At 35.7% G+C, this 26,118-nt stretch overlaps 1 long non-coding RNA gene across 1 annotated transcript; it reads right to left on the reverse strand.

The window, feature by feature from the left end:
* On the reverse strand, positions 1,580-14,507 carry LOC110260361. Its single transcript, XR_002343543.1, has 2 exons — positions 14,133-14,507; positions 1,580-1,701 (listed from the first exon to the last, which is right to left on the reverse strand). It is a non-coding gene; the product is annotated as an uncharacterized LOC110260361 (long non-coding RNA).

Genomic DNA, 26,118 nt, shown 5'->3' on the forward strand with positions numbered 1-26,118 from the left:
GGCATCTAAGTTATATGCTTAAATTCATCTTCACAACCAAACAGCATTGATTTCTCATCTCACCTCTTCATTCTTACCAGTTCTTACCAGCCATGTACATGATACTGCCTTGGGGATATGAAGTATAGACATTATCTGCAATGCTTTTGCCAGTCATTTTTAAGATCTGGAAAAAAAACCTATTCCCCACAGAATTGACCAAAACCCCAGATATCAGTAGATACTTCAATTAAAGAGTTAAACTCAGAGAAACATTTGGTAGTACCTGGATTAATAAAATAACCTCCTCTGTTTTGGAACCTACAGACTCTACAATTAAAGTTCTGTAGTGAAAATTGAAATGTATAATGACAAAATAAAATTCACTCTTCCTGTTATGCCCATGCTCCAAAATGGCCCCCTTGGTTCCCACCACCTGATAGTCACATCCTTGTGTAGTTCTCTCTAATATTGCATTGTGGTTGATCTCTGTGACCTATAAAATAAAGCAGAAGTTATGGTGTGTGACATACAATGCTAAGTCATAACGGAAATTGTAGCATTTGTTTCTCTTGCACCCTCTTGGATTACTCAGACAGGGGGATTTTAGCTGCTACGTCATGAGGTCGCATGTCAATCCTATGAAGAGGTCCACATTATAGGGAATTGATGCTTCCTGCCAATAACCCTGTGAGTAAGCCATCTTACAAGTGGATCCTCCAGCTCCTGTCAAGTCAGCTCATTCCTGCAGCTCCTATTGGGTCTCTTATGAGAGGTGATGAGATGCAACCCCTCAGCTTAGTCATTCATGAATTCCTAACTCAGAAACTGTGGGATACTAAATATTTCTTATTTTAGGGCTTCATATTTGGAATTAATTTGTTTTACAGTAATAGGTAACTAGCCTACTTCTCAAAATTAATGTGTTGAATGCTAGTTTTTGTTTGTTTGTTTGAGGGAGGCACACTTACAGCATGTAGAAGCTCCCAGGCCAGGAATCGAACCCACACCATGGCAAAGACTATGCTGGATCATTAACCCACTGAGCCACCAAGGATCTCCTGAATGCTAGGTTAGAGTATATCTGAATAACCTTCTAACGATTGGATGACTTTCTAGCGTAAGAGTTTAGGTGATTGTCTTCTACTAAAAAAAGCCAGAAAAAGTCACTTATTTTTCCAGCACTTCCAACACACAAGTTTTCAGCCTGGACAGCTATGTGTAACATAATTCGTCCAATATCATCTGGGAAGTTGAGGTTTTATACATTAAATCAAAGCTGATAGAAAACAAATCCTAGTAGTAACTGCAGAGACTGCAGCCACTTCAGGTGCCTGGTGTGTCAGGGGTGGCAGAGTGAGCAGCAATACCCAGTGTCCAGTGCCAGCAGCAATCAAAAGTACAATTTCCAGCATTCAGCTGTGAAAACAGAAGTGTCTTCACCCAACTGATTCGGTGCTGAGATTTAGCTGTGGTTTGCTCTTTTACTTTTCCGTTACTGTTGCCAGTTTTGCAAGTCTGATCACCTAGAATTCCAGCAAATCTATGCATATATCAGTTAATAACTGTGGCTGCTTGAGTAAATCATTCAGAACTTCAGTGGATTAAAACATAGAAGTTTATATTTCACCAACTCAATGAACTTCAAGGGTGTTTTGGTCAGTGGATGGCTTGAGCTGTTTCCATCTGGATCCTCTATCAGCCCCAGGGCTTTTTCAGCATCTGCAGTTAAAGTGAGAACAAATGGGAATGAATTTAAAGCCTTTTCATGAAGTGACACATCATTTATGCTCAAGTTCCTTAATGAGACCCAGGCACCAGACCCACATGGATTCACAGGTGAAGGGAGATACAGTCCATAATTTACAGCAATTTCTCAGAAACGACTTGATTCAATAGAATAGAAAGTACAAAATCTGTTCACTAGCTATCCATCTTGTCACACTGAGCTATGAATATGTTACAATAAGTTTATTTGTTTTGCTTAAATCAGCCAGAGGTAGCTTGCTTGCAACTGGGAATCCTGCCTAATATAATAGTATTCTAAGTTCCTCGATCAAAATCAACCTATAATTTGGCTAGTTAGTATAAATTACATTGCATTAACACTTTTTGCATTATTAAATTTCATATTTTTCAATAATTAGATTGTTTATCAATAAATAGTTCGTGAAACCCACTATCATCTGTAACACCATGAAAGACTTGCAAGCATCTGCTTATGGTGTATACACACACACACACACACACACACACACACACACACACATACACAAGGAAAGGCTCATAGTTATAAACAATTTGTCAATTATGGCAACATTATATTCTAATAAATCCTAGAAGCATCTTTTTTTAACCTCTATTTATCAACAATACCAATAGTCAACACTACCACTAAGCACATATTTTTTCAGAAATTATTTCAAACAATGGGAGGAAGTAATTGAGGATTATTTAATTCTATATTATGTGTTATATTTCCTTAGTCTTGTAAATAACTATAGCCACATAATATTTTATTCCTGTGGAGAATCCCTACAAATTATGAATACAGCTTAAAATTGTTGCATTGTTGGTCTTCAAATTAATTTCCTTTAAAAATAAACCATTGTTAGGAGAACAAAAAAAACAAGACACAGAGTGGGATAAAATATTTACAACCATATACTGACAAAGTACTGGCATCCACAAATATATAAATAACTCTTAAAACTCAGGAATAAGGAAACTACCCAATTAAGAGCTGGTCAAAATTCTGAAAAAAAACACCTCATCCAAGAAAACATATGTATGGCAAATAAGGATATGAAAAGATGCTCAACATCTTATCAGGGAATTGCAAATAAAAATAACGAGGGAGTTCCCATTGTGGCTCACAGGGTTAAGAATCCAACTAGTATCCATGAGGATGCAGGTTCAATCCCTGGCCTTGCTTGGTGGGTTAAGGATTTGATGTTTCTGTGAGCTGTGGTGTAGGTCACAGATGCAGGTCAGATCTGGCATTGCTGTGGCTGTGGCATAGCACAGGCCAGCAGCTGTAGCTCTAATTTTACCCCTTACCTGAGAACTTCCATATGCCACAGGATCTGCCCTAAAAAGAAAAAATAATAATAATAACTGTGCTATCAGTATACAGATATTAGAATGGCTAAAACTCAAAACACTGACAATACCAAATGCTGGCCAGGATGTGGAAGAAACAAAAACACTCATTCATTGCTGTTGGGAATGCGAAATGGTATAGCAACTTGGAAGACAGTTTGGCAGTTTCTACAAAACTAAATATACTCTTACAATATGATCCAACAATTGCACTGTTTGGTATTTAACCGAAGGAGTGTGAAACATATACCGCGTAAAAACCTATGTGGGTTTATGGCAACTTTATTTGCAATTGGCAAAATTCGGAAGAAACCTAAGGTAAATGGATAAATAAAGTGTGGTTCATCTAGACAATGGAATATTATTCAACACTAAAAGGAAATGACCTATCTAGTCATGAAAAGATGTGGAGGAAACTTAAATGCATATTTCTAAGTGAAAAAAGCCAAAGCCAATCTGAAAATCCTACATTCCAGATATAAGATGTTCTAAAAGAGACAAAACTATAGAGAGAGTAAAAAAAATCAGTGGTTGCCAGGGTTTCAGAAGGAGAGTTAGAGAAAGATACCTTAACGGAGCTCAGGGTATTTGGGGGACATGAAACTGTTCCATATGATAAGGTAATAGTGAATATATGTCATTCCACATTTGTCAAAACTCAGATGGTACAACACAAAGTGTGAATCCTAGTATAAGTGACAAGCTTTAATTAATAATACTGTATCACAATTGTTCATCAATTGTAGTAAGGACGACACTAATGGAAGATGTTATTAACAGGAAAAATCTGTGCATGTATGGACAAGGGGTTGTATGGGAACTCTACTTTTTGATCATTTTTTTCTGTAAAACTAAAAATGTTCTAAAAATTAAAATATATTATTAAAAATAAATCATTAAAGTAAAAGGATCACAAATTCTGAGAATTCATTATGCTTTATTTTTATGCAATTCATTTATCTAAGAAGAGAAAAGAAAGTTGTTACATTCACTCTAAATCCAACTACATGGTTCTGAATATTCTTTAAAGATCAGAGGTATCAGGATAAAACCCCCATCAAGCTGTTCAAATGCTATTTCTCTCTACCTACTCATGTTCTACCTGCTTGGTTCATCTACATCCTCCTGTAGTTTGTTTTACGAACATTGACTGACAACCAGAATGATATTGAAGTGGTTCTGAGTTCACACTGTTCCATGTACCTTAGCTCTTAGATCCAGTTTTCCAGAAAAAAATCACTTGAAAAAGTCAAATGCATTTAGTACAACAAATGTATATTGAAAGAACATGAGAAAAAATAATGATGAATGCTTCTTCTAGTATTTAATTTTCTACTACTTCTTTTATTAACTTAACACATCTCAGACTCAACACCTAAAATTTATCTTCCTACATTTGCTTCACCTATTAACCCCTCAGGTACCAAGATTTTCTGTAATGAAGGTAACAAAGGAGAAACTTTTCCAGTCATTCTTAATAAGCAAAGTATTTAATAACCATACAACTGTCATGGATTAAGCCAAGCCACAAAGTCAGGTAGAATTTATTATTATCTTAGAGATGATGGGAGGATTACTATATATAGTGAGGACTGTTCAATCAGAATACATAATTATCAATTAACCAGGAAATAGATAGTTGGCAATCCTAAAGATCATGTGCAGAAAAAAATTAAAAATCAAGCATCACTTCTGATTTTTATTAAAGTATAGTTGATACACAATATTATATGTTACAATGTAGAATAAGTGATTCATAAATTTTAAAAGTTATACTTCATTTAGAGTTATTATATAATATTGGGTATATTTCATGTATTGTACAATATATCCTTGTAGCTTATTTTATACATAATAATTTGTTCTTCCAAATCCCCTACTCTATGTAGCCATTCCCCACTTCCCTCTCTGCACTGGTTGCTATTAGTTTGTTCTCTGTGTCTGTTAGTGTGCTTCTTCCTTTGCTATGTTCATGAGTTAGTTGTATTTTTTTGTCCACACATAAGTGATATCATACATACTTGTCTTTTTCTGACTTATTTCACTTAGCATAATGTTATTTAAGTCCATCCATGTCTCTGCAAATGGCAACATTTCACATCTTCTTAATCCATTCATCTGCTGATAAACACTTAGGTTGCTTCCACATCTTGGCAATTGACAATAATGCTGCTATGAACATTGGGGTCATATGTCTTTGCAACTTAGTGTTTTTTATTTTTTTCATATGTGTATATATACACCCAGAAATAGAATTGCTGGGTCATATGGTGGTTCTGTTTTTAGTTTTCTGAGAAACCTCCAAACTGTCTTCCACAGTGGCTGTTCCAATTTACTTTCCAACCAACACTGTATGAGGGTTCCCTTTCCTCCACATCCTTGGCAACATTTGTTATTTGTTTTTTTTAAATGATAGCTATTCTGACGGGCGTAAGGTGCTAGCTCATTGTGGTTTTGATTTGCATTTCCCTGGTGATTAGTGATGTTCAGCATATTTTCATATGCCTCTTGGCCATCTACATATTCTCTTTTGAAAAATGTCTGTGTACGTCTTGTACCCTTTTTTAACTGGGTTGTTTGTTTGATGTTGAGTTGTATGAGCTGTTTATATATGTTGGATATTAACCCCTTACTGTTCATGTCATTTGCAAATATTTCCTCCCATTCAATAGGTTGTCTTTCTGTTTTGCATTTTTAACTAATTATTTAAAAATCTATTTATTTACTTCTGAGTAAGAATGGCCTTCTTAAAAAGAGAATACTTCCATTTAAAAATAAGTTTTGCTGAGGAATCTCAGAAACCATTCATTCATAAATTTATTAAGCAAATACTTTTCAGCCCCCTAATATGTAAGAAGCCCTCTATTAGTCACTAGACACTAATATAATGATAAGCCTGCTTCATGGAATTTAAAAGCTGGTTAATAAAGAATAGTAGCTTTTCCTTCCAAATCACCTATGGACATTTATTCATTTGGAATGAATCAAGATTTAGGTAATAGAAAGCCCAAGTATAGTGGCACAAACCTATAGGGCTTATTTATCTCATAGACAAACATTCCAGATGAGGACAATTGCTGTCGTTTCTTCAGTAACTCAATAAAGGTGGACCTATGACCTTGGTTATTGTCCCTAGCTTTCTCTGTGTCTCCCACGATCACAAGATGCCTAATACAGCAGCTCATTATAAAGAAGTCCTATTGCTCTCATTTTAATGGAAAGATGAAAGAAGGGAACAAGATGACATCTATTAAAAAAAGCAAGACCTCTACAAGGAGCCCACAGAGCAATTTATTTACCTTTAATTGGTCTAAACCTTGATTATTTTGTCACAGTTGGCTGAAAGATGATCAAGAGGATTGCATGAGTTAACTAAAAGATTCTTCAACATAAAGACTAGACAATTACTAAGTATTATTTCCCAGTGTAACTAATAACTCCAAACCAGCCTGTGAAGAACAGATTTAGAGATAACTCTCAATTCTGTTGAAAAACAAAACATCAACCGATATCAAGTGTACATAAAACAGGTGGCAATTTATTAGTCCTTATTTTGTTTGAAATCTGTTTTTTAAAGGTATAGATATATATTGAATATTCATTATTCAACATATATTTTAAGCAAGTACTGACATCAACTATATATTGATAGGAGTATTGGATATCATGAACACAAGAATAAATAAGAGATGACCAGGTTCATTAAGTACTTCACAGTGGAGGAGGAGAGACAGACGTGAAAACAGATAATTATAAGAAAATGTACAATGTTGAATCTTCTAGCATAATGTGTCACCTCCAGATAGTATTAGAATATTATAGTCTTGGTTAAGATGCCACTGGTGGTAGTCCTTAAACTGGAAACCCAGGCAAGACTGAAAGAAATCTTGACAAATAGAAAGGAACTCTATTGTCATCTAGTGGCCAAACTCATGTCCTTGAAAGGATTAGTTACCTTGGATAGCATCTATCTGTAAGGAGCTATTTCGGGGGCTGAAAAGCAATTGAGCAAAATTTCGCAGTTTTTTTTTTCAGATCCTAATATGAAGGAGAATTAATACTCTAGAAATAATGATAATAGCGCATGTTTTTTCAGGAACTTTTTTCCCCCCATTCTCTCATCACAGATAGAAATGACCTCAACTTAAGAAAACATCTGGAATTAAAGGAAGTTAAATGGACATGATAACTGAGTTCAGTTTGTAATCTTGGATTGGATACTGAGATAATTAATGGAATTTAAATAAGACCTGTAGATTATTTAGCAGTATTGTGTAAGTATTAATTTCCTGGTTTAGATAATCATACTGTGGTTATGTAAGACTTTAACATTTTGAGAGACTGTCAGGTGTATAAGAATCCTTTGACTATCTTTGCAACTTTTTTGTAAGTCTGAATCTATTTAAAAATGAAGAATTAAAAAATATACTAAATGATAAAAATGTAGTACAAATTATAAAACTAGTTTAATGTATTTTCTATTTCTCTAAGCTAGTAGCATATCCTGTAATTATATAAGTATTATAATTTACCCATTCATATATTTTTCTCTAAAGTGTACATTGCAGTCACAGGATCAGTGTGGAAAAAAAGTTAAGACGATCTTTATAATATTTGGTTCATAGTTTCTGATGAAAAATACTATTTTTTAAGTCCAATCACTATGATAGTCTTTTCATAAGAAACTACAAATAATACCATTTTCTTTGTACTGGTAACTCAGATAACATATGCTGGACTCTCAATTCAGCACTGAGAACTTCTGATGGTGCTTTCAGTTTTCTGCATGATTTCGATACTAAGATTATACCCTAATTTTCAAGAACTCACAGAGCTAGTAACATCACATCACTTTAGTGGACTTTATGGGAATCTCAGAGAAAAACGTCAGCTAGCTCCATCAAATTGTACACAAAAACATAGGAAATAACCTGAAATCATTCTAGCTTTTAATCATTCTAGCTACTGATTGACATGTTGTCTGGGACCACTTTTGGGGATGCACAGTCTGTAAGACATCCCTGGCTTTTGTCTTCTTCAGTGGACAAGTGAAAAGAGGAATAAAATGTAAAAGTTTTTATACATGATAGTATAAGTGGAGGAAGAAAGGTAATTACACTTGCTTTGCACAGACCTGATAAAGGATATGAATATTATGAAATATTCTTCTCTAAAAATAATATTTTGGTAATCTAAGTGCCACTTAACACTGCAAGATGGAAAATCCAGTTCAGCCATTTACATTAACTTTTAAAAGTTGAAAAGTCTAACATCAAAGTATCAGCTAATTAGGTAGTCATTTGATGAATGTCTAGAATTTTATTTAGTTGAAAATCAAAGAGATGATGTTTTTGATTAAAGATAACAGCAAATTCTTTGCCATTCCTCCAATCAAGAAATGGCATCTATTTCCTTATTTCTTTTTGTCTGTCCTTCTTACTTGCTTTAACCAACAGACTCTTGTGGCAGAGAGGCTATGTAACTACTAAAGCTGGATCTAAAGAGATCTGTGGTTTTTACTTTACACGTGTGTAACACTATATTTCAGATTGTTATTCTTTGAAAGACCCAAACTATGGAGAGAGGTCCCCTTGACTAAAAGGGAGAGGGGCACTGCTGTCCCTAAAACTATACAGAGAGGCCACACAGATGAGAAAACTACAACTCTTGATCAACATCCTCAATTGAGTTCCCAGCCAACAGCCATTATTATACTGTCAGACATGCAAGTCAGCTGCCTTGGATGTTTCAGTGTAGCTTCCAGGTGGTTGCAGCTGCAGCCAATGCCACATGCAACAGAAGCTCCTCCCAAACATTCTCAGATAAATCATAAAACCAAGAAAGACAATAAAGAGCTATTGTTGGCTTAAGTTTTGAGGTTCATCATTCAGCAATAGATAACCAAAATAGAGTATGTTTTATATCACCCTCCTCATCTGGGTATACAATTTCTGTGATCACAATTGCAGGTCTCAATTTAGTAGCCTCTATTATACTGTCACGTCATTTTATTCCTCCTTGGTCTCAAAGCATTTTTCATAAAGATTTGACAACAGGTTTTCTAATATAAAATACATTTTTTTTTTCTTTTTTGGCTTCTCTACAGCATACAGAATTCTCAGGCCAGGGATCACATCCAAGATGCATTTGTGACCTATGCCACAGCTAAAGCAACACTGGCTCCTTTAACCCACTGTGCAGGCCGGGGATTGAAACTTCATTCTGACCAGATCCCATTGTGCCACAGTGGGAATTCCTAAAATGCATTTTTCAAGATCTATTTATTTCAGGTCAAAAAACACTTGTTGATTCTTGTTCTTACCACTTAGTTTAGTGAAATAGAAAATATTAAAAATTATAAGACATAGCCCTTGTCACTAAAAGTCTGATTACTATTATAGATAAATCAGATATACATTTGTTTAAAACAATTAAGAAGCAGTAAAGAGGAGATTGTCAGTAGGTGCAAAAAGGAAATTTAAGTGGGACTGAAATGTTTCTGAAAGGCTTTGGGAAGGAGAAAGAAAGCATTTAATATTATAAAACATGGAGAACTCGAACAGTAATAAAAAAGAATGGTAAGGTGCTCCAGAATGTGAAAGATCTATAAGCAAAGATTGAAGGATGATGGCAAATGGGAGACAGTGAAGAAACAAAGTTCACTAAAACAGAGTATAAATGTTAGGAAACAGGAGGAAAAAACCAAAGATGCAACTGATTTGTGAAAAAAAAAAAAAAAGTACGCCATTTGATTTCTTTAAATATTATTCTTCTTTGTTCATAATTAAATATGTTTTGAATGTCATTGAAGAGAAATGTGGATGTTGGCCATAACCACAAACTCCCTTGCATGCAAACGAGCACGCCAGATTTTGCATTTAAAATTCAGGAAGCACAATTTCATCATTTTATACAAGAATGAGTTGGCATTGCATAGATTCTTGGCGGCAGAAATAGAGATTGCTAGTTAGGAATATACAGAAAGCAAAATACGTAAATGATGAAATGCAAATATGCTGAAACCATAAAGTTTTCTCCTTCCTTTGTAGCTTCATTTTCTATATTCTTGACTAAAGAATATCCTCCATCTGGAAAAATCATACTCAGGTGTCGTGTGGCAAAGCAGAAGAAACACTCATGAGCAATGAGCAAGGACACAGACACTCATTAGCCAACCAGATTACCACCAGCAGTCAGAAGTATAGAAGATATTTCAGTTAAATTGTCCTTCCATACACTTAGTTCTGAAACTGCTGTCTCGGAATCCTGGCAGAGAATTCTATTTTAGGAAAATACAGTTAATATCTGAATAGGTGTACTCTTTTCCTTTCACCTCATATACTGATTGTGCCAAGAGTGAGAGGTAAGCAAGCCAGATTGTTACATAATCAGAGATTTGATTTTTTAAATTACTAGCATATGGGCTACATACCCTATATTTGCTATTTAACACTCTTAGCAATTTCAAAACTATATTAAGACTCCATAATGTCTCAGTCAAAACTGCAAATATTCTAATTTTCTCAGTAATAAATGAACACATTAATCATCTTTTTATCCATTAATCATTTATCCTTACTGCTATTGTAGTAGGCACTGGGGCACAAAAATAAGATACGGTCCATATGCATTATGCTCATTAGCACTATTTCTAGTAGCCCAGCTCCATCTCTTAACAGTTAAGGCATTAACACACTTCGATTTTCAATGCAAAAATGCAAGCACAAGATCTTTTTAGGTCAGTGAACCCTGCAAAAGCCATATTCATATGGCTCATATCTAGAGACTTTACTTCGTATACAGTTACTCTTTAATCCAACATACTGAGTACTTATTTACAAAACTTAGTGCAATCACCATCTTGTACATTAAATTACACTAAAGTATTCATTTTATAAGTGGAATGTATTACTCTTTGACTAACCTCTCCCCATCTGCATAGGCTCTTTATTTTATTTTATTTTTTTATTTATTTTTATTTTTATTTTTGGTCTTTTTTGCCATTTTCTGGGGCCGCTCCCACGGCATATGGAGGTTCCCAGGCTAGGAGTCAAATCAGAGCTATAGCCGCCGGCCTGATTGTACAGCCACAGCAACGCGGGATCTGAGCCGAGTCTGCGACCTACACCACAGCTCACAGCAACGCTGGATCCTTAATCCACTGAGCAAGGCCAGGGATCGAACCTGCAGCCTCATGGTTCCTAGTCGGATTCGTTAACCACTGAACCACGAGGGGAACTCCCCCATCTGCATAGGTTCCTGAAGCTTAAACTTGCATTCCCATATTAAAGACAAAGATATTCACTATCAATCTCATGGGGAAATTTCTATTTTTTTTCCCCACACTTGTGGCATGTAGAAGTTCCCTGGCCAGGAATCCAACCTGAGCCACAGCAGTGACAACACTGGATCCTTAATCACTAGGCCACCACAGAACTCTCTTATCATTCTTTATAAAGCCAAAAATACTTAACATACTATTTTCATAATATATCACTAAAATTCAGTTTATCCCATATCTGTTCATTATTTAACACGCAATGATTTGCGGGTTCAGAAGAATATTTAACATTATTTTTCAGGATATTTATTATTATTATTATTATTATTATTACTATTATTGCTTTTTAAGGCCACACATGCAGCATATGGAAATTCCCAGGCCAGGGGTTGAATTGGACCTGTAGCTACCAGCCTACATCACAGTCACAGCAATGCAGGATTGGAGACATGTCTGCAACCTACACCACAGCTCATGGCAGTGCTGGATGGTTAAGACCTGAGTGAGGCCAAGGATTGAACCCACATCCTCATGGTTACTAGTTGGTTTGTTACTGCTGAGCCAGAGTGGAAACTCCAGGATGTCTATTATTTTTTCATTGGAATGACCAGGGTTTTTTGCAAAAATTAGGAAGAATGTTTATATATTTGCTTTTTTAAAATTCTTAGGTGATCGGTAAAACTATAACAATATTTTGTGATAAATACTGTGTTGGAAAATAGCAGAAGCATTTATAAAATTATGAAGTATATAGCTGTTGAGACTTTAGAACATATCCTGAGGCTGAGTGATGAATTTGAGGAGAAATAAATTTATTTTCAAGATATTCTGGCTTAATTTGTTATTTTCCCCCTAAGGAATGTATATATATAAAATATAGGAGGAAATTTAACAAAGCAAACATTTTAAATTTAATCCGGGGAGAAGGAAATGTGCTTTTTAAATTAATGTGCTACTTTTTATACTTTGTGGAAGATGTCCAGAATGCAATGTGATAAAGATAAATGAAAGTAAGAAATTCAGTATCATTGACATTAAAGATGTTAATTAAACAAGGTAATAAGTACAGGAATATTTTTTAAAAGATTTTGTTCCTTTGTCAATGTAAACCATTAAAATTCCAAATCTATGGTCTACTTCAGTTTCTGCGTTTTGTAGCAGAAAATAAGCAGCATGAGAAACACCATAAAACAATTTTATCAGGCCAAATACCTAAGGTTATGGTTTAGAAAGTATGTTCCCTGAGCATATGCTTGAATTCACATGCAAAAGCATGTATTGTCCACCACCATTAGGGTTTTAGTTTTTGAGGGTTTTTTTTCCCTCAAGAACTGTAACAAATTGGTGCTAATTGCGATATACATATGTATCTAATACACACACACACACACACACACACACACACACACACACATATTCTAATTCAAGCTCTCTTGTGCCAAAGTCTACATTTAGAAGATAGTTGGTTAGAACTAAATATGCAGTCAAGAGAGAAGGAACAAAGTGAAACACACAGTTCAATTTAGGAACCAAATCTCTTATTCAGAGTGAAAAACAACTGATCTAATCAACACAGACAAATTAATTATAATACACTGGAGCATTTAATCAGATTGATATGGTCATTTGAAATTGGATTTAGCACAAGCATATGTTCTGAAATAGTTTATTATTTTCTCCCTCAAATCCATCTCTGCTTCTGTAATCTTACACTCTATAGATAATCTAATGATCAAAACAAGACACAGAGTAAACGGGGTCACTACTTAATACTTATGCTGGGACAATGCATATAGACTTGGGCAATGTTAGGAAAATGAGGGTGTATGATCACCTTATTTGTGAATAATATAATCATTTATTCATTTGGTAAACCAAAACCAGGAATCCTATTTTACTTAACTATTTCTTTCAAATAAAACAAGCTTGAAGTTGTTGATTTTCCTTTTATTTTCTTTTTTTAAACTGCCCCTAGGTGGAGCTCTCTCATACTTCTTCACCTATATAGAACTTTCTGTCCCTGGCTATCCAATAACCCTGGCAAAAGGATTGCTTTGCAAAATGCAATCTGATAATGTTGCTGTCCTAGTTAAGACAAAAATAAATACATAAATATATCATTGCCAACTCCAGGATAAAGTTCAAACTTCTGAGCATTTCATGGAACAGACTCACAGATATGGAGAACAAATTTGTGGTTACCAATGAAGGGAGGGAGGGGGGTGAGGCAATGGGGGGGGCGAGGCAATACAGGGGGAAGAGATTAAGAGATACAAACTATTAGGTATAAACAAGCTACAAAGCTATATTGTACCACACAGGGAATATAGCCAAAATTTTACAATTACTGGGAATGGAGTATAACCTTTAAAAAGTGTCAATTACTCTATTGTACACTTGTAAAAAAAATAGTATACATCTATACTTAAATTAGAAGATAAAATTTTAAAACCCAACCTTTTCTTTTTTCATTTTAGGGTTGCTACTGTGGCATATGGAAGTTCACAGGCTAGGGGTCTAATCAGAGCTGCACCTGTAGGCCTACACCACAGCTACGGCAATGCCAGATCCGAGCCATATCTGCAACCTACACTGCAGCTGGCAGCAACACTGGGTCCTTAACCCACTGAGCGAGGCCAGGAACCAAATCCACATTCTCATGGATACTAGTTGGGTTCTTAACCCCCTGAGCCACAACAGGAATTCTGGAAAACTCAACTGTTTATGAGCTCATTTCCTATGACACACCTCATTTTCTTGCTATACATACCTCATCTCTTAACACTTTGTAACGTCCTGTACACCAGCTCCGTTTGGTCCTTCTGGCTCCTCTGATATATCATGCTTTCTTGGGTCTCCTTGACTTCCAGGATCCAATTTCATTCGTACACACACACAATGGATTCTTTTTTATCTTTAAAATTGTTGTCTAAGACTAAGGACTGTGGTTTATATCCTGAGTACTCATTCTCTGAGACCAAATTCCCTTTTGGGGGGAAATATTTCTCCCACACTTCGACCATATATGATTATCTCGAGGGGTCCTAATGACAGATTCGTGTCTCCTGTTCCCTACTGACGTGTTCAGGGATAAGTATGTAATCCAAGCCATGCCAAATAGTCCATCTTTATAATTCTGTTGATCTGGCTGAATAGATTCAGCTATTTGATGACTAAACTATACCACAGGAGGCATGGCAGATGCTAGAAGCCAAGTTCCCAAAATAAAGTAATTTGAAACTTGCATCTAATAACACAGAAAGCAGCTGTAATGTAGATAGAGCAGGAGTCCTGAACATGTTCAAATGAACTCCTACTTCCATTTGTCCCTGAGCCCATACTTTCCAAGGTTATGTGAAACTGTAAATAAAACCAGCATTTCTTTGATGATTTTATTTTTTTAATTTTTCTTATAACATTGGACTTTTTTCAATTGCCAGATAAAAGTCAATGAACAAGAATAAAAAGCCCTGATTTCCCCAAGGTGAGAAAAGCTTTCCCTAATCTGTGATTTTATACTATGGTGAAATTGCACCGTATAACTTTGACAAAATCATCCAGATATGCTAATCAAGAAACTAATGAGAATTAATATGTAAAATAATGTGGACAAATACACTCAATGAAAACATGTCTTAATGTATGTATAAGATCTGAATCTCCCTCATTTTCAGTTCCCACATTTCCCTCCGTGTAAAAGCATCTTTTTTGCTGAGTGTGAGTTTGAGCATCAACATAAATAATGATAATATTAAAATTTAACACATTATGTAAAAGAAATATCTACAACTCTATATTGATATAGAGAAATTCTCAATTGGGAGACAAGATGGCTCTTATTTATAATAGAATCCCAATTAGTAAATATAGAAGGAAAGCGGAAAATAGCAACTCAGCATTAAGCAAATCTCACAGTAATAATTTCTGCAGATCAGATTTACTAATGGATGCTACAGTTAGTGGGTAGAAAGTCTCTTCTTGAGGAGAAGTAGAATTTGCATTATATCAAGGTATCTCTCTCCAAATATTGATCAGCCAAAAGAGGATAGATGGTAATGCTACAGTAGAGGAAGCCCACAGAAGACACCTTCCCCAAGTGATCAAGGCTATCATTAATAAAAACATCTTCATCATGCACTCCATGATAGGATGCACTCAGAAAAACACAGTATCATTCCTATAGTTTTGCTGCCAAAAAAAAAAATAAATAACCACATCCAATGACAGCAAAATATTAGACAAACTCAAATTGAGAAAATCTGAAAAATAACTTACCAGTACTTCAGCAGTGTCAAGATCCTAAAAGACAAGGAAAGGCTGACGAACTGTGGAAAGACTCCAGGAAACTAAGAGGAAATAACACTTAAAGTCGATATTGAATCTTGGATGGGAACATGGAGCCTAGAGCAGAGAAGTGCATTTATGAAACCAGGGTAATAAAGCTTTCAATATATTGACAGAAATAGACCAAGGGGACAGAATAGAGGCTCCCACACTGATCTATGCAGGTATGGAACTTGGCAGAAGCCAGAGGTGGCAGGTCAAATGAGTGAAAAAATAAATTAGAAATATAATTAACCAGGTGAAAAAAAAGATGAGACTATTTCCCTCGTGTAGGTTCAGGAATACACATCCATAGCAATACCATGTACAATACCAAAAGCCTAGAATAAACCTAAAGGAGTAGCAATGGAAAAGAAGATGAATAAGTTTATCCACAAACACACACTCACACATACACATCAAATATAAAGCAGTCAAAGCAAATGAACTATAAATACATAGATGTTAGCATTAATAGACTTGAAAAATAAGTCCTAAAGAGAACATGACACATGATTTTTAAATAATTAAACTAATCAAAATTCAAAAATATACCCTATAGTAATACATACAGTGTGCAATAAAATTATACTGTAAAATAAATAAATAAAGGAGAGAATGATGGTTACTTCAGATAAACTAGAATTAATCTGCACCTAATTATATGACAGCCACACCATCTATTGCCTTGTCTCATTGGTAGACATACCATATTTTATTTGATTAATCCTTTCTAAATCCCTTTGTGAATTTATTTTCTAATATACTGCTTGCCAGGCAATATAAAAAATTATTATTTTAATAGGCTCGTTACACTCATTTGCACATACTGATATGATTGATATATATGTTCTAGTTATATAGTTTATATAACCACTTCATTATGTAGTTTATTTATTTAGACAAACTTTATTTTTATTTTTAGGATAGTTAATTTTTATTTCAATATTTTCTTTTGCATTAATAACTACACATAAAGTCAATGACATTTTAGCTTTCATTATACATTGGTACCCACCTATAAGCAATAAAGAAATTAGCCATTAACCTATTCTTACCCCTCCCTCTCTTTCCAACATCATCTGATATAAAATAACAAATTTTAATCTCAATTAATAACTTTTAAAACAATCAAAAATTTTATTCTACATTTCATACAATTTCCTCACTTTCTTCTTCTTTCTTTTTTTTTTTTTAAAGGATATAGCCCTTCTAAATGATCTGAAAGTATAGGTACACCATCGTTTACTCGTTTATAACCATTGTTTCTTGTTTTTATTTTTTGCTTTTTAGGGCCGCACCTGCAGCACATGGAAGTTCCCAGGCTAGTGATCTTAGTGGAGCTTCAGCTACAGACCTACACCACAGCCACACCTACTTGGGATCCAAGCCGCGTCTGCAAACTACACCACAGCTCCGCTCAATGCCGGATCCCCAACCCACTGAGCAAGGGCAGGGATCGAACCGAATCCTCATGGATACTAGTCAGATTCATTTCTGCTGTGCCACAATGTAATTCCCATTTGTTTCTTGATTTTATAACAATTGTTTAATCCTGATTCTGAAGCCAAATGTTTTTTTTATGTTTATCACCAGTACTCATGCTTATGTTTATTCTATCATTTAGTAACCAAATCTAATTCTTTAGTAGAGTCCTCAGGAAATGTGTATGGAAATGTTATTTCTTGAGGAAGAGATTGTGAAAATGCTATGTACCTGTATGTTTATAACAGTGCACAGTCTTTTTATTTGAAAGTCAGTTAGTTGTACATAAAGTCATTGGCTCACATTTTCTTTCCTAGAATATTAAATGCGTTATCTCATTATCTGCTAGCATAAAATCATTATTATTGAAATGTTTAATGATAATTTGATTTCCCTCTCCTATGAGTCACTTTTCCTAGAGGTCCAAAATATATTTTCCTATTACTATATTCTAGGAGTTTTATCAGAATGTTTGTGTTTATTTTTTCAGATTATAGCATACTCTTTCAACATTTCATTGTGGAACTGTTTTTGCGAAAAATTAAACTTGAAGGAGTTCCTGATGTGGTGCAGTGAGTTAAGGATCCAGCTTTGCCATAGCTGTGACATAGGTTTCAGTGGCTCAGACTCGATCCCTGGCCCAGGAACTTCCCAATGCTATAGGTGCAGCTGAAAAAGGAAAATGAAAAATTTAAACTTGAAAATTTCAGGAATTTAAAGGTAATTTTTAATTGCCACACCCACAGCATATGGAAGTTCCTGGGCCAGGGATTGAATCTGAGCTGCAGCTGCAACAATGCTGCAGCAATGCTTTAACTCACTGTGCCAGACTGGGGATAGAATCCTTGCCTCCACAGCTACCTGAGCCGCTGCAGTTGGATTCTTAACCCACTGTGCCACGCAAGGAACTCCCTAAGTGTACATTTTAATTTTACACTTTAAAACAGTAATTTTTCTGTTATTGTTTTTATTTACTTCTTTGAGGACTTCTAAGAGAGCTAATTTCTGTATTTTTAAGTCAATATAAATTAAGCCTAGTTATATGAAATACAGGATGAATCCAAATAATAAGACCCAGAAATTGCCTACCAAATATGACTTCTTTTCCCACCTTTCTACTGAAACATTTTGCAAAACTCCCTAAAGACTTTCTCATCCCAATATCTAGAGGATTCTTTTGAGTTATCATGTTGCATTATTTCATCTCTGATGAATTTGCTTCTGTTGACTACTACATCTTTCTCAGGTTCTGTTTTAATTTGGATTCTTTGATCTTACCTGATCCATTTTCTGCTTTTTTTTCAATTATTCCTTTTACTCTCAGTCACTAGCTCTTAAACGACTGACTCTCAAGAGTTCAATCTTGATTCATTTTTCTTTTTTTTTAAATACATGTCCTACTGGGATGTCATCTGCATTCTAGTCTTTAGCTAGATTTTGCTGAAGATTTTCTAACTTCTATTTCAGGCTCCAATTTGTGTTTTCAGCTGGTTATTCAGTATTGTTGCTCTGAAATACCTCAAACCTAATATGTTCATAATGAATCTCATTATCTTCCTCAAATTCCAAACCTGCTTTTCTTATTCTATTTGCATCAGAGTAAATTTTGTAATTATCTTCCAAATCATCATTTGGCTACACTTTCCCTTTTATAGTCACATCCAGCTTCTTTCCGTGTTACCTTAAAAATGCTTACTCTAAATGCATTTATTAAAATCTGCGCAACCACTACCTTTAATTGAGGCTTTTTCAAATTGCTGGCCTCCTAATTAGTGTCCCTGCTTTACAAATGGGAGCTGTAGCCACTGGCCTACACCATAGCCATAGCAACAGTGGATCTGAGCTGCATCTGTGACCTACATCACAGGTCACAGCAACAACTCCAGATCCTTAACCCAACGAGCAAGGAGAGGGATCAAACCTGTGCCCTCATGGATACTAGTCAGATTCATTTCCCCTGAGGTACAATGGGAACTCCAACAAAGATTTTTCAAGTGTGGAATCTAATTTCCTTCTCTTTATATGTATGATTTATAACATGATGGATATGATGCTTCATGATCCCAGGGCTAAGTAAGAAAAGACTATACTTTATTCACCTTGATGACACTCATTCTGCATGGAAAGGAAGCTCTAACTCCCCCCCCCGCAACAGAGCAAACATATGGAGAATCTCTGAGACTGTGTAAAGAGAGAGAGAGGCTGAGCCCGCTCTCAACTACTCCAGTTTAGCTACAGCATTGTCCAGCCACAGCTGCATGAGAGACTCAAACAAGAACCATGTATATAGGCCCTTCCCAAATTTCTGCTTCATAGACCCAGTGTACGGTATTAAAATGGGGAGTGGTACATCATGCAGGAATACGAGCTGTCATTGATCTTTGTACCTTGAACTAGGGTGCTGATCTACAAATCCTCAGACATGGCAATAGCTTTGGGGCTGAATGGCAGGCAGAAACTGGAAGTGTTTTGAGGAGACTCTCAGTAAGCTCTCAGGGCCTCAAAGAGGCTCTTGGTGGAGACCTCAGGGAGTGTAAGAAAAATGATATTGAAAATTTGAAGGGGAGGAAATCTGTGCTCTGGTGTGGCAGAAAGTTTGGCAACTCTGTTACCCGCAGGAAGGTAGATAATAAGAAATGTACTTAATGATTGCAATAACGTAACTAAGAACATTTATAGGCAAAACATTAAAAATTATACCTCCATTTTTTCTCATTGCTTCTGAAAAATGTAAGAAGTTAAAGCTGATTTAAGAAACTGTTTACTATGAAAAAGCCAGGATGTACTGGATTAAAAAATAAAATCACTTCTCATTCTTAAATACAATCTTGACAAATGATTCTCATATTAAGACAGGGCCTCAAGCCAAAGGTCAAATCCTAAGTGGGACTCTATGAACTTTTTATAAGGTCTCAGAAAGATGTAAGGCTGAGATTCACAGAGCCTTTCAGACAAATGTCCAGCTTAAGATTATAAGGTCTCAGAAAGATGTAAGGCTGAGATTCACAGAGCCTTTCAGACAATGTCCAGCTTAAGATTATAAATGAATGATTCACAGATGCTCTCCATTAAACAACAGAGCTTCTAAGAAGCGTGGTGACATTGTTTCACAATAGCCTCATAAAGTTATGGCTTTTCTCTAGTGGAGAGAACCACAGTAAGATTTACACAATAACCCACAACACTGAGAGAAATATGTTAGTAGAAGTACTGCCAGCTTGTACCAAAAGAGATAGACACAATACAAAATGAAAAAAATTCTTTGAATTGCCATAATCTTACGGATGTGAACCAGGATGAGAAAGGGACTCAGTTTCCATCTCAATTTTTATCAATTCTTGTTTGTTTGTTTTATGGAAAAGAAAGAATGAGAGTTCCCCTCGTGGCACAGTGGAAATGAATCTGACTAGGACCCATGAGGATGAAGGTTCGATCCCTGGCCTTGCTCAGTGGGTTAAATATCCGGCATTGCTGTGAGCTGTGGTGTAGGTCACAAATGCAGCTCAGATCTGGCGTTGCTGTAGCTGTGATGTAGGCCGGCAGCTATAGCTCTGATTCGACCCTAGCCTGGGAACCTCCATATGCCACAGGTGTGGCCCTAAAAATGCAAAAAAAAAAAAAGAATGAACTAATAAGATTTTAGGCAGTAGAGCCAAGATCCCAAAGAATAACACATAGAGTAGTAATTATCCATAATTAAGAAACTGGTAGTATGTGCCTTCACGACCGTCATGGATCAATGACAGCTGTGAACTTCCTATTTCCCTTTGTTTTGAGTGAGAGTGTCCATGTTGATTTACTCATGCCTGTCCTATCATCGTGTGCAAAGGACATAACTCATCTCTTTAGTTCACTGGTTTTTTTTTAATTTAAAAAAATGGTACACATGGAACTAACAAACTTCAAGTCTGAGTGTGAGGTTTATTCCATAATATGAAGAGAATGTGGGGAGGTTCAGGAAAGAAGGCAAATATATTTTGCAAATGTGAAGAGATGATATGTACTATACCCAGAGAACAGACAGTGGCTTTGGTGGCATATTTTATTTTTCAAAGATGGACACAAAAAAATAGCTCCTGTCCTACATAATTTCTATTTCATTTTTAGCTTTATTGAGGAATAATTGACAAATAAAATTGTAATAAATTTAATGTGTGCAATGCGATGGCTTGATATGTATATATTGTGAAAGGAGTCTCACAATCTAGTTAATTAAGGCATTGAGCATCTCACATACTTAACTTTTGGGGGGAGGGGAGAGGAGAGAAGAATGTTTAATTAAGATCTGCTCTCTTAGCCAATCAGTGTCAATTATACAAACAGTACTGTCAACCACTATCACCACACTATACATGGTAGATAGATAGATAGATAGATAGATAGATAGATAGATAGATAGATAGATAGATTAGATAGATACAATTGCCACATTTTATTCATCTTATAACTAAAAGTTTGCAAACTTTTACCAACTTCTTCCCACTTTCCCCACACTCTTTAGTTCCTGGCAACCACCATTCTACTCTCTGCCACACGTTTTCTAGAAATTTAAAGTTCACCCATCAGGAGGTCTATGTACTTCCTTGAAATTGTGGAGGCTTTTGTGACAACTCCAACTATTAGAGAACAGGAGAAGTGATGCTATGTGACTTCCAAGGCTAGATCCTAAAAATATCCACATTTTTGCCTAGTTCCCTTGAAACCTTCCCTTTTGGATTACTGCCACCAGAGATCCCTCTGACCCACAGCCCCACTGAGCTTCCAGCAAACCTTAAGCTCCTGCCTTCTATCCACAAGAGGGAGCTATATTGACAATGGATTTACCTCAGTTAAAACCTCATGGAGCTGGGCTTCTCTTGTGGATCAGTGGGTTAAGGATCAGGCATTGTCACTGCATTGCTTCAGGCCACTGCTGTGGTGTGGATTTGATCCATGGCCCAGGAACTTCCACATGCCACAAGCGCAGCAAAAACAAAAACAAACAACAACAAAAAACAACTTACGCAACAAGTATAGGCCATCCCAGATAATCCTGGCCCAAATTGCAAATATATAAGTAAAATAAGTTTTAAGCCACTAAATTTTGGAGTATTTTTTTAAAATTTTTGTTTGTTTTTGTCTTTTGGAAAGTAAAGATCAAGCTTTTATTCACTCACTGATGATATGATATAATTGTGTGTGTGTGTGTGTGTGTGTGTGTGTGTGTGTGTGTGTGTACACAAGGAATTGGCTCTTATGACTGTGGAGGCTGGCAAGCCTGAAATTTGTAGGGTAGGTCTGAAAGCTTTTAGGCAGGAACAGACTGAAAGTTTTTGGGCAGGAGCAGATACTCCAGTCCACAGGTGGAATTTCTTCTTGGAGTGTTTGTTATGAAGTAATAGTAATAGATAACTGATCTTTTTTTTTTCTTAGGTTATCCCCTTTGGTTGGAAGACATCATCGCATGGTTTAGCTCATCCACATTCTCCATATTTTCAACTCCATGGTAGTCTCCAACTTCTACCTCCAGTGGCAGCTCTCTAGAATTCCCTATACCTTACAGTTAATTTGAAACTACTTCTCTGTACTCCCCATCAAGTTATCTTTTTTATATTTTTATTTATTAATTCTTTGACTTCTACAAAAACACATAATTCTATTGGCAATTCATGTATTCTACTCAGACAAAAATAATTTGATTTAAAATACTTTATAAGCTTACATTAATAGAAACTGTATCTTTTTTTTTTTTTTTTTTTTTGTCTTTTTAGGGCCAAACCCATGGCATATGGAAGTTCCCAGGCTAGGGGTCCAATCGAAGCTGTAGCCACTCCACAGCCACTGCAACACAGGATCCAAGCCCTGTCTGTGACCTACACCACAGCTCATGGCAATGCCAGATCCTTAACCCACTGAGCAAGGCCAGGGATCGAACCACATCCTCATGGATACAGTCGGGTTAACTGCTGAGTGACAGGAACACCGAAACCATAACTTTTAATCATGCTATTGATTCTTGTCTACTAATATTATGCATTCCACGTAGCAAAACACCAATAAGTTTGTTGAATAGAGTAAAATTTAACTTTAAATAGTTTCAAAAGACATTTTAAACTAACAAAAATATGGCATTTGCTTATACAAATTGGAAGACTGGACTAAGCTATCTGGCTCACATATTAGCTTAGCTTAGTTTTTATTTTACTTGAGATCAATTCCTGTAATGTGTGAAAACAGATACTACTGGACGGCACTCTTTTAGATTATAAATTCCAGATTTTATCAGTACATTTAGCATTCCATTTTCCATCTGTGTCATCTCAACTAAAATCTTATCTACCTGGAGAGTTCCTGTTGAGGCTCAGCAGTCACAAATCCGACTAGAATCCATGAGGCTGCAGATTTGATCGTTGGCTCTGCTCAGTGGGTTAAGGATCTGGTGTTGCTATGAGCTGTAGTGTAGGTTGAAGATGGGGCTCAGATCCTGCATTGCTGTGGCTGTGGAGTGGGCTGGCAGCTACAGCTCCAATTCAACCGCTAGCCTGGGAATTTCCATATGCCACAGGCGCAGCCCTAAAAAGAAAACAAAACAAAACAAAACAAAACTTATCTACTTGTAGTTTTACAAGTCTTTGTTAAAATCTGATGTCTATAATACTGAGAGGAAAAAAGACATGCTATATGATTCTATTATTAAAAACTTCAGGAACAGACAAATATATTTTCTGCTATTGTAACACAGGATGATGGCTGCCCTCAGGTAGTATCTCAAAGGGATAGGAGAGAACACCTGAGTTGCTGGTAATATTCTTGATATATTGTGTTGATTATATGGTTGTGCACTTTTGAAAATGCACTGAGTTGCATTCATATGACTTGTAAACTGTGTTTAATACTAGACTTCAATTGTAAAAGTGCATATTTTTAGGCATAAATTATCCATAGTTATAGGTTAATGTTAAGCAAAATATGTCTCTATCAAGATGTTGAAGAAATGAAAGAATATGAAAAAGTTAGAAAGAAAAGGTACATACAAGATCATGTAATGCAACCATAATTTCATATAAATGAAGCATCTGACAGCCCAAGACGGTATCACATACAAAGTCATGGTGCAATTTAGGAGTCAGATTAAATGATTTTATGGCTCCTTGTTTAGCGCTCTTTTCATGGCGTCATATAATAAAAAATGTTTTCTGAATATATTGCAATATAAAAATAATTTATGAAAAATAATGTCTACTCCTGTATCACAATCTTTAGGATCTGAACATACTTATATTTATACTTCTAGTTCTTATAAAAACATCTTGGGTCTGTTTTATTCACTGCTGACCCAGCGAGATTCTGGCAGTTTTGACCTCAGAAGATCCTTTTCATCTTAGAGAACTTGTAAGTATCTATACTTATGATATCCTCTAACTCTGCTAAAAAGTCACAGTCTCTGGGTTGTTTCCCATTAAAGAAGTGTAAAAGCTTAGATTTCAGCCTGTTCCCTCTCTGCAGGCATCAAGTCTTTATTAGGTATTTTTCCTAGCACATAAGTCAGGACTTCATCAAACTGCATCCCACTGCGTACAAAGACTGTTCTTAAGTTTCCAGAGAGAAATATCTTTTGCAATGACTCCTCTTGTCCTTTTTCTCATTTCTAGGTCACTTTCAACTTATGCTTTACAATACGTAAAGATTAATCAGTCAGCTTCCCTGATGACCATATCCTGTTAATCAGAACAGCTCCAGCAAGCACACTGCTGCTCTGGGCTTATCCTACTAGCTGCTCACTATTCCTTTGACTACATGCCGTTCTTTATTACCAAGAGACGATTTAGCATTTTATGATGTTTTCATGCTAGAGCTTGGCAGTTTAATTTTCCTACATTTATGATTTTGATTTTTTATTAAAAGTAACATATGCCCAGTATATCATAATAACAATATAAAAATAGTAATCATAATATTAGCTAATATTTATCTACAGCTTACCCTGAAGTACTGTGCTGATTTTTTTTAACATATTAAAATTCATTCCTATTTTACTTAATTCCACAATATCCCAGTGAGGTAGACAGAGACATGGTCAAAGGAAGAAAAGTTAAAATCATATGGCTAGTAAATGGCTGAACCAGGAATTGAGTTCATCTAAATAAGAAGCCCCAAATATCTCTTAAATCTGCTATTTAAAAATAACCATTTAGTGGTTTTCTGTCATATAATATACATAGCTCTAAATAGCTTTCTATATAATTGGAATCATTCTGTACATACAAATTTATACCCTGCTGTTTTCACCTAGTATTCTAACAATTTTCTCATTTTATTAAAGTTTAAAATATTTGAAACTTGTATTTTTTGGCTGAAACAGTACTAAGAACTATTTTTAAACAGTGTAACAAGTATTCATTTCTCATATACATTACATGCAATTCACAGCTCCATTTTGGCTCTGCTGGGCTCAATTGTGGCTCTGCTTTGGATGAGCTAGGCTTGGCTTCATAAGTCTTCTCAACCGGAATCTGAGGATCCCAGTCAAGTCACTAGGCTACAGTTAAACCTGTGTTCAGATATGACAAAAGTCACAAATGTTCATATCAAATTGGCAAGTGCGCCCCATGGCCAAAGCCAAAGACAGAGGTACCAGGAAGAATGGCAAATGTGGCGAGGGAATGAATGAGTGTGAACCAATAAAACAACCTACCACAGTATTCATTTCCATACCAAGGCAGAATATACACTCCCTCCCTCCCCAAAGAAACCAAATGACTTTTCTTGAAGGAAGATTAGGATCGAAGCCTAAGATCCTGTGACCCGAAGGAGATGTTGTTGGAGCTTCTCTTGAATCAAATAACTTGCAGTTAAAGACAGGTTATCTGCTACCTTACAAATTCTAAGTACTGTGAGGGAACAAGGTCAGGATATTCACATAGAAGGAGAGACATATTCACAGTAATCCCTCTTTCTTAGAAATTCTG

The sequence above is a fragment of the Sus scrofa genome, chromosome 4 (assembly GCF_000003025.6).
Source record: "Sus scrofa isolate TJ Tabasco breed Duroc chromosome 4, Sscrofa11.1, whole genome shotgun sequence".
NCBI classification, from domain to species: domain Eukaryota; kingdom Metazoa; phylum Chordata; class Mammalia; order Artiodactyla; family Suidae; genus Sus; species Sus scrofa.